The sequence below is a fragment of the Rhipicephalus microplus genome, chromosome 6 (genome assembly GCF_043290135.1).
Source record: "Rhipicephalus microplus isolate Deutch F79 chromosome 6, USDA_Rmic, whole genome shotgun sequence".
Lineage (NCBI taxonomy): Eukaryota > Metazoa > Arthropoda > Arachnida > Ixodida > Ixodidae > Rhipicephalus > Rhipicephalus microplus.
The window spans coordinates 151,679,497-151,687,764 of record NC_134705.1 but is presented as its reverse complement, the minus strand read 5'-3'; the positions used below and the strand labels follow the sequence as shown (position 1 = coordinate 151,687,764).

Here is an 8,268-nt window from a genome sequence, read left to right as displayed (position 1 = left end):
AAAACTAAGCAAGGCTATTCGCCAAGGAAAAATGTAGCACTGAAAAAATTAATAGCAGATGATGTGAATGGGAGCTATTGTACAGCGTTAATAAGGATGTTTTTGCCTGCCGCGACTTGCCAACCAAAACAAAGTAGTCGGAGTCACTGCGTGAAGGATAAGGTTGTTTCCGAAGCATAAAGAAACGCTGATTTCTCATGCATGGCCTGCTGGAGTGAAAAGTTCTTTACTCCACATTTAAACATCTGGGATTTGAGGTATGCGATGAAAGACTCAATGAAACGTATTTATAAAGTAAAAGAACACTCAGAATGTGACACCGATAAACTATTCCAGGAAGTGCGTCAGCATACTTTGCGTAGGTGTCCGAAATTCGAAACGCCACAGCATATCAGGCGAGATTCAAAGATTCAATGACTCGACAATAGAAAAAACACACCTGTTTAATAGTTTTATTTTTTAAGTTATTTTGTCACAATTTTCTTTTTTTCTGCTAAAACTTCTCCTAACGCAGTAGGATTCACATGCGGAGCTATGGCATGCCTAAGTAACGTAATTTCACAGCGAAAAATTTTATGAGATTACAACTCGGGTTTCACGCAGCACAGTATTTAATTGTCCGCCACCCCCTGTGTCCGTAACCACATTGCGCGAAATTAGCAAAAAACACCTAGCACCAAAAACGCAGCAAGGCTCGAACCCGGGTCCACTGCGTGCCAGCCCGGTAATCGGCCACTAAGCCAGCCGGTCTTTTGTTTCTTTAATGCATGAAATCTTCATTAGTAGTAGTGAGCTATGCACAGCATACTTCATCAGAAGTCAGGTAAACACGCACAAGCATCCAGAAGGGGAAGCCACTGCGGAACGGAGTTAAAAGTCTCAACAACACTGCGCACTTGAGCAGCTGCTTCTCTGAAGACAGATCTCGTCTGGTGGCTTGGCGTGTCTATCGTTCATGTGATTTTTCCATAGTGAATGCAGTCCCAACAACATAAACAAATCATATAGAGCATTGTTGGTCTGGCTCTTATTGAAAGTCAGGAACCTAGTACCATGAAGTGTGATTGGAAGTTCTTTTCTGGTGGTTCTTTTTAGGATGTATCAAAAATAAAATGCGTCACGACAATGAATGAAACAATGCTCTATCATCTCGGGTTGGTTACAAAGTCTACAATTCACTGTCCAGGCTACGAATATTGATTTTTCATTCAGCCACGTTTTCACTGGCAGAGTGGAAATGTGTAGTTTAAAGAAAAATCTTTTCGCGGAGGGCGATATACACGTTCTACGTACAGGAAATAATAAATCGTGACCAGACAAAAGCGAAGACGGAATGCAATAAACAGGGTCGGGGAAAAGATTATTGACAAGCGCAGCGGTCAATTTTGTTCTGTCAATACTACAGAAATACTCCAAACTAAACCTAGCTTTCAAAAAATTCACAATATCAACAATTTTTTTTACAAAACCCCACAATGGCGATTCCTTGGCCTGTTGCGACATAAAGAAAATGTTAATACAGACGGTTTCGAAAGACCACTAAAATAAAGGGGTGGTACACATCGTTGAGGTAGAAAAAATTGCGACACCAACTGTCGCACAAACAAATCCACCTGGCCGATGCAACCCTTTTCAAGCGGAAGAAAAAGGTTGTCTCTTCTCATGGTCTCCCTAAAAGAGCTCCAAATAAAGCAGGCAAATATCCCATGAAATGCTTGAATGTACACACGAGAGCAGTGCTAAACCTTCCAGACATAAATAAGCACCAATGCAAGAAATAAGTTACACGCTTTCGCTCTAGCAAAAAAAAATGAAAGCTCTCGTACTTTCGATGTTGCCACCTTTCGGCAGATCGTAGTAATCGCAGCGGTCCAGTGTGGTCCGCTGTTACAATAGTTATCAAGAGGCGCACCGAGATACCACATAGGAGTCGCATTTCAATGGATATATGAGAAGACCGAAGGAGTTTGGGCTCACAGCCTAGCCAGAATCCTCTACTTTTATCGAAATTAACGCTGGCACATGCGACTTCACAGAAACGTAAAGTAGTGTTGACTGCTTTTTGAACGCTTGGTTAATGAACGTAAAAGAAGGCAATGTCATCTGCATAAGCGAGAATTCTAACTTCCTCGGAGTCATATCGGTATCCTCTTATGCTAGAATTTAGAAGCACACTCAAACATAATGCTTCTAGACAAAATGCAAAGAGCAAAGGCGAGTGCGGACATCCCTGACATACAGATGAATTCAACTCTATTGTCACGGGGTCGTGACGTGGCCGAAGAAAGGAGACTTCTTGTTGGGATGTAACTGTTTATTTGGGCGAACCTGTGCCCGGTAAACAGAAAGTCCAATTACAGCAGCAGTCTCGCAGAGATAGCAGTCTCAGACTGATAGCGGCGAACGGAGCGTCGGCCTTCGATCAACAACTGACAAGCGGCGAAGCGCGTCGGCATTTATACTCTTGCCGTCGAATGTTCTAGCGTTACCGCTGGCGGTGGCGTAGCTTCCAGAACAATCTGTATCGTTCGCACAGTGGGCGTGATCTTATCGAAATGATCTACTACAGTCCGGAACCTTCTAGAAAACTGCAGGCGCGGTTTGCGCTGAGAATCGTGTGGTGTTTTGGGACGATAATAAAAACTTGGGAAATGGAACGTGGCATTGCCCCCCTCTGAAAAAAGGCGTCGTCCCGATGCTTTAACTAAAGATGAAGGTACAATAATAATGCAAGAAAGTACAATGAATAAATTACGATGAAACAGTAATACAAAAAAAACACTGTTTCAGTTTGTTAACGCGCATGAAACGGCTTGAGGCGCGCGACATGCACGACTTCAGGTCGCGATCGGCGTCGTTGAGAGTTCGTGATGCCGTCGGGGACAACCTCGTAATCAAGTGGGCCGAGACGTCGAACCACCCTGTAAGGTCCGAAGTACCGTCGCAGAAGCTTTTCACTTAGTCCACGTCGGCGTATCGGCGTCCACACCCAAACACGTTCACCGGGCTGGTATTCCACGAAGCGTCGTCGAAGGTTGTAACGGTGGCTGTCGGTCGTCTGTTGATTTTTGATACGGAGACGCGCAAGTTGTCGGGCTTCTTCGGCGCGTTAAAGGTACTCGCTTACATCGAGGTTTTCTTCGTCGGTGACGTTGGGTAACATGGCATCGAGCGTCGTTGCCGGGCTCCTTTCGTAGACCAATTTGTATGGAGATATCTGCGTCGTCTCCTGCACCGCCACGTTGTATGCGAAGGTCACATACGGAAGAATGGCGTCCCACGTCTTGTGTTCGACATCGACGTACATTGACAGCATGTCGGCGATTGTCTTGTTAAGCCGCTCGGTGAGGCCGTTGGTCTGTGGGTGGTACGCTGTCGTCCGGCGGTGGTTTGTTTGGCTGTATGCCAAGATCGCTTGAGTTAAGTCGGCAGTGAAGGCCGTTCCTCTGTCGGTGATAAGGACCTCCGGGGCGCCGTGACGTAGGACGATATTTTCGACGAAGAACTTAGCTACCTCGGATGCACTGCCTTTTGGCAGGGCTTTTGTCTCGGCGTAGCGGGTGAGGTAGTCGGTAGCTACCACGATCCACTTGTTTCCGAAAGCCGACGTCGGGAACGGCCCCAGTAGGTCCATACCAGTCTGCTGGAAAGGTCGGCAAGGTGGATCAATTGGCTGCAGAAGTCCCGCTGTCCTTGTCGGCGGTGTCTTGCGTCGCTGACAGTCCCGGCATGTTCTCACATAACGAGTGACGTCGGTGGTAAGACGTGGCCAGTAGTACCTTTCTTGTATCCTCGCGAGCGTGCGAGAAACACCGAGGTGCCCTGCCGTCGGATCGTCGTGCAGGGTCTGCAGGAGTTCTGGTCGCAGAGCTGAAGGCACCACAAGGAGATACTTAGCCCGAAGCGGTGAAAAGTTTTTCTTTTGTAGAAGACCGTTTCGTAGAAAAAACGATGCAAGTGCGCGCTTGAATACCTTCGGGACTTCGGCGGTCTTGCCTTCGAGGTATTCTATTAGGGCCTTAAGTTCCGGGTCGGCCCGCTGTCGTTCAGCGAAGTCGTCGGTAGTGATCGTTCCCAAGAAGTAGTCGTCATCCGGGTCGTCGGGTAGCGGTTGGTCGACAGGCGCACGAGAGAGACAGTCGGCGTCGGAGTGTTTTTTGCCGGACTTGTAAATGACAGTAATGTCATATTCTTGAAGTCTCAGGCTCCATCGTGCGAGGCGACCTGAAGGGTCCTTCAAAGTGGCTAGCCAACACAAGGCGTGGTGGTCGCTCACCACTTTGAAGGGCCTGCCGTAGAGGTATGGACGAAATTTCGACGTAGCCCAGATGATGGCGAGGCACTCCTTTTCTGTTGTGGAATAATTTGCTTCTGCTTTGGATAGCGATCGGCTGGCGTAACTAATAACCCTTTCAAGTCCGTCAGCCCTCTGCACAAGAACGGCGCCAAGACCTACGCTGCTTGCGTCAGTATGTATTTCTGTGTCGGCGAATTCGGCGAAATGGGCAAGTAACGGAGGCGTCTGGAGGCGATGTTTAAGCTCCTGGAAAGCGTGTTCCTGTGGCGTTTCCCACTTGAACTCGACGTCGGCCTTGGTAAGGTTATTGAGAGGATCGGCGATGCGGGCGAAGTTTTTCACGAACCGCCTATAATAGGCGCACAGGCCCAGAAATCGGCGCACGGCTTTCTTGTCAGTGGGCGGTGGGAATTCGGCGATGGCGGCTGTTTTCCGTGGATCAGGACGAACTCCAGACTTGCTGATAACGTGCCCCAGAAACAAGAGCTCTTCATACGCAAATCTGCACTTTTCTGGCTTCAGTGTGAGTCCGGAAGTCTTGATGGCTTGAAGTACAGCTTCAAGGCGCCGAAGATGCTCGTCGAAACTCGAGGAAAATACGACGACGTCGTCCAAGTACACAAGGCAAGTCTGCCACTTCAAACCTGCCAGTACTGTATCCATAACGCGTTGAAAAGTTGCAGGCGCTGAGCAAAGGCTGAAGGGCATCACCTTAAACTCGAAGAGGCCGTCCGGTGTTATAAACGCCGTCTTCTCTCGGTCTCTTTCGTCGACTTCGATTTGCCAATAGCCAGTCTTGAGGTCCATTGACGAAAAGTACTTGGCGTTATGGAGCCGATCAAGGGCGTCGTCTATTCGTGGGAGAGGATACACGTCCTTTCTTGTGATTTTGTTCAGGCGGCGATAATCGACGCAGAAGCGTAGGGTCCGATCCTTTTTCTTCACTAACACCACGGGGGATGACGATGGGCTCTTGGACGGCTGGATAATGTCATCCCGCAGCTTTTTATCAACTTGTCTCTTGATGGCCTCACGTTCTTGCGTCGAAACCCTGTACGGACTCTGACGGAGTGGTCTGGCATTTTCTTCGGTTATGATGCGATGTTTCGTGATTGGGGTCTGCCGAATTTTCGATGACGACGAAAAGCAATCTTCGTATTGCAGGAGCAGGGCCTTGAGCTGTTCTTGCTTATCGTTCGGAAGTCTGGGATTGACGTCGAAAGCTATGGGAGGGGCTTGGTTCCTCTGAGCAGGTTCCGCAGCATCGGCGAGGGCGAAAGCACTGGTGGCTTCGACAATTTCTTCGATGTATGCGACCGTTGTTCCTTTGTTCACATGTTTGTACTCATTGCTGAAATTTGCGAGCATAACCGTTGCTTTGCCTTCCCGCAACTCTGCAATTCCTCTTGCGACGCAAATATTTCGGGTGACCAACAGATGCTGACTGCCTTCAACGACGCCTTCGAAGTCAGGTGATTCAGGAGCGCCGACTGAAATAATGACGCTTGAGCGAGGCGGAATGGTGATTAGTTCTTCCAGCACATTCAAGGCATGGTGTCCAGACGGCGTGCGCGGCGGTAGTGCTTCTTCTGTGGATAACGTTATCGACTTTGTTTTTAGGTTGATGACAGCACCATGGAGGCATAAGAAGTCCATGCCAAGGATGACATCTCTCGAGCAACGCTGTAGGACTACGAAGTCTGTAGGATAAATACGGCCGTTAATGGTGACTCTCGCTGTGCAGACTCCTGCAGGCGTTATGAGATGACCTCCGGCTGTGCGGATTTCAGGGCCTTTCCAAGCTGTCCTAGCTTTCTTTAACTTCGCGGCGAACGACCCACTGATGACCGAATAGTCGGCTCCAGTATCGACGAGAGCAGTCACATTGTGGCCGTCGATAAGAACGTCGAGGTCGCTAGTTCGCCGTCTCGCATTACAGTTAGGGCGTGGCGTCGGGTCACGGCTGCGTCGGCTTGTTCCACTGCTTCCATGTTGCGTCGTCAGGCCACCTTCGGTAAGGGAGCTTTCGCCGTCAGGGCTTTGCCTGGCTGGCGTTGTGTTCGGAAAGCTCCGTCGCGGCGTCGTCGTCGTCGGAGGATCTTCGGTAGTTCGTCGCACAGCAACCGCACCTCCATCGGTTGCTGCCCTTAGTTTCCCGGATACGGGCTAGGAGACCGGCCCCGCGTTGGGCCAGAGTACTGTCGGTGGTGCGGTGACGTGCGGCGGCTGGGCGACGGCGAACGCGAAGGGCTTCGTGGTGTCCACCGAGTTCCTGTCAGGTAGTCGGCGATGTCACGTGGTCGTTCTCCTGGCTGTGGGCGCGGTGCATTGACGGCGAAGCCACGCAATCCCATCTGTCGGTACTGGCAACGGCGGTATGTGTGTCCGGCCTCGCCGCAGTGGTAGCAGAGCGGGCGATGGTCAGGGGTGCGCCAGACGTCAGTCTTCCTCGGTGCACTGCGCTGGGCCGCTGGCGAACGGTATGACGTCAGTGGGGGTGGTGGCGGCGGTGGCGTCTGTCGACGGAAGTGCGATGGGGCGGCGTTTTGGCGTGGACAGGGAGGAGCGTTGTGGCGCAGTGCAGCGGCGTAGCTCATAGCTTCCGGTTCGGGCAGCGGTGCGTGGGGAATTTGAAGCGATTGCCGAACTTCTTCTCGCACAATGTCGGCGATCGAATCCACTTGAGGCTGCGCCGAAGGCAACAGCTTGCGCAGCTCTTCCCGCACGATCGCTCGGATCGTTTCACGCAGGTCTCCGGAGTTACTGGCTTGAGCAGCAGCCCAGTCTGCCGTCAGGCGACGATTATACTGTCTGGTGCGCATGTCCAAGGTCTTTTCAATAGTGGTCGCTTCGGCTACAATTTCTTGGACGGTTTTCGGTGGGTTTCTCATCAGCCCCGCGAAGAGCTCCTGTTTGACCCCTCGCATGAGGAAACGAGCTTTTTTCTCCTCAGGCATGTCTGGGTCAGCGTGACGGAATAGTCGGGTCATTTCTTCTGTGAAAATGGCGACATTTTCATTTGGTAGCTGAGCCCGGGTCTCTAATAAAGCAGCGGCCCTCTCTTTTCGAGCGACGCTCGCGAACGTTTGCAGGAATGCGCCGCAGAAAACATCCCACGTTCGGAGCGTGGACTCCCGGTTTTCGAGCCAGGTCCTTGCAGTGTCTTCTAAATAGAAGAACACACGACGCAGCTTTTCGTCATGGTCCCAGTGGTTGAGGGCGGCCACACGGTCGTATGTCTCTAGCCAGGACTCCGGGTCTTCGAACGATGACCCATGGAAAATTGGAGGTTCCCTAGGTTGATGCATGACCATCGTGGGCTGGGACGCTGCGGTTGTCATTGTCGCTGCAGTCGCGGTCATGGCCTTAGTCTTCCGCGGCTTGTCGTGTAGAAGCCCGTACTCCGGTAGTAGCCCTTGCTGTCGGCGGCTTGTTCGCTGCTCCTGGTTGGCGTCGGTGTCTTCTCCGCGACGTGGGTTGGGTTCACGGCTTGACGGGGGCGTCCGGTACATGAACGAAGCAGCACCTCCACCAAATGTCACGGGGTCGTGACGTGGCCGAAGACAGGAGACTTCTTGTTGGGATGTAACTGTTTATTTGGGCGAACCTGTGCCCGGTAAACAGAAAGTCCAATTACAGCAGCAGTCTCGCAGAGATAGCAGTCTCAGACTGATAGCGGCGAACGGAGCGTCGGCCTTCGATCAACAACTGACAAGCGGCGAAGCGCGTCGGCATTTATACTCTTGCCGTCGAATGTTCTAGCGTTATCGCTGGGGGTGGCGTAGCTTCCAGAACAATCTGTATCGTTCGCACAGTGGGCGTGATCTTATCGAAATGATCTACTACAGTCCGGAACCTTCTAGAAAACTGCAGGCGCGGTTTGCGCTGAGAATCGTGTAGTGTTTTGGGACGATAATAAAAACTTGGGAAATGGAACGTGGCACTATTGTATTGGAAAGAGTCCGTTGTAC

The 8,268-nt window shown here is 51.0% G+C and overlaps 1 pseudogene; it reads right to left on the bottom strand.

The window, feature by feature from the left end:
• Positions 1–812: 812 nt before the first annotated feature.
• Positions 813–1,664, bottom strand: LOC142766055 (uncharacterized; annotated as a pseudogene).
• Positions 1,665–8,268: the final 6,604 nt, after the last annotated feature.